The 1,693-nt window shown below is 37.7% G+C and overlaps 1 non-coding gene across 1 annotated transcript; it reads right to left on the bottom strand.

The window, feature by feature from the left end:
• Nucleotides 1-1,295: 1,295 nt before the first annotated feature.
• Nucleotides 1,296-1,402, bottom strand: LOC112998638 (small nucleolar RNA R71). The gene has a single exon (XR_003263732.1). It is a non-coding gene; the product is annotated as a small nucleolar RNA R71 (small nucleolar RNA).
• Nucleotides 1,403-1,693: the final 291 nt, after the last annotated feature.

Genomic DNA, 1,693 nt, shown 5'->3' with positions numbered 1-1,693 from the left:
TAGTGGGCCAAAGGTTCATAATAATGTTTAGTTATCTTATTTTGTGTAGCATTTTGTTTTGCATTTCAGTTGCATTCCCTGTTTAGCGACGGATTCAGTGACTGTTTTAGCGATGGATTCAGCGACTTATTCAACCTTTTGTTTTGCTGTGAACAGTGCTGAACAATGATTAGCGACTGGGAATTAGCGATAGATTTTGCAATTTAATTAACGATTTTTGTTTTGATAGTTATAGTTGTTATTTTTGGCTGAATTTTTGTGTGGTAGCTTCTTTTGATCCATGTTTTGGTGAAAAATACCAGAAGCACTTGGTGTGACATTATTTGAGAGAGACAAAAATTTTTGGAACTTGTTTTTAGCAAAACTTAAGACGGTCATAACTTTTACTCCGGGTATCAGAACGACTATCATTATATATGCATTTGGGATAGAAAAAAATTTCCCATACTATGGCAACCTGCTGAAGCTGATTGGGGACTCCCGAACTCCAATAATCAGTCGTTTACTAAGTTTTTATTTTCAAGTATTATTGTCCTATTTTTCTAAACTTTGCTTAGGTAGTTTTCATAGTTAGACTTTGAATTTTTGTTTGAAATTTTTTTTGTGCTATCTTTTCATGATTTTAGGGTGTTCCTCACAAAATTTCAACTTATTTTGATATCATTTGAGTATAATTGTAGTTTCACCCCCTTGTTAGGTGCTGTTGAGAAACACATTATTTGCTGCATATAGTGCATGACTAGGGGGGCAATCCAAGTGATTTACAACCCTTTGATCCTAAAATAGATAGAACCTTTCATAGATTAGTTAGGCATAGTGTGCATCCTGGTCATTCTGTGCATTTTGAGCATTCTATTGAGGGTGATTCTGAATATTTTGATTTTGAGAATTCCACTACTAATTTTTATACTGAGAACATGGCTCAACCTCCACCTCGTGAGAGGACTCTTAGGGAGATGGCTGCACCTGATTTCACTTATGAATGCTTGTGCATTCAATATCCTGATGAGGGTGTTTCATATGTTCTCAAGACTGGACTAATACATTTGCTTCCCAAGTTTCATGGTCTTGCAGGTGAAGATCCTCATAAACATATTAAGGAGTTCCATATTTTTTGTTCCACCATGAAGCCCCCTGACGTCCAAGAAGATCATATCTTTCTAAAGGTTTTTCCTCATTCTCTGGAGGGAGTGGCAAAAGATTGGCTATACTACCTTGCTCCCAGGTCTATTTTCAGCTGGGATAACCTTAAGAGGGTGTTCTTAGAGAAATTTTTCCCTGCATCTAGGACCACTGCCATCAGAAAAGACATTTTAGGCATCAGGCAACTTAGTGGAGAAAGCTTGTATGAGTACTGGGAAAGATTCAAGAAATTGTGTGCAAGATGCCCTCACCATCAGATTTTTTAGCAACTCCTTCTTCAATACTTCTATGAGGGACTTAGCAACATGGAGAGGAGTATGATTGATGCTGCCAGTGGTGGAGCTCTTGGTGATATGACCCCTACTGAAGCTAGGAATTTGATTGAGAAGATGGCTTTCAACTCCCAACAATTCAGTGCAAGAAATGATGCTATTGTCCTTAGAGGAGTCCATGAGGTGGCCACGGATTCATCTTCATCTACTAAAAATAAAAAGCTTGAAGGAAAACTTGATGCCTTGGTCAACCTAGTAACCCAGCTTGCCATGAATAA

Source organism: Glycine max, chromosome 12, assembly GCF_000004515.6.
Source record: "Glycine max cultivar Williams 82 chromosome 12, Glycine_max_v4.0, whole genome shotgun sequence".
Classification (NCBI taxonomy): domain Eukaryota; kingdom Viridiplantae; phylum Streptophyta; class Magnoliopsida; order Fabales; family Fabaceae; genus Glycine; species Glycine max.
The sequence above is the reverse complement of the archived record's forward strand: the minus strand, read 5'-3'. Positions and strand labels throughout refer to the sequence as shown.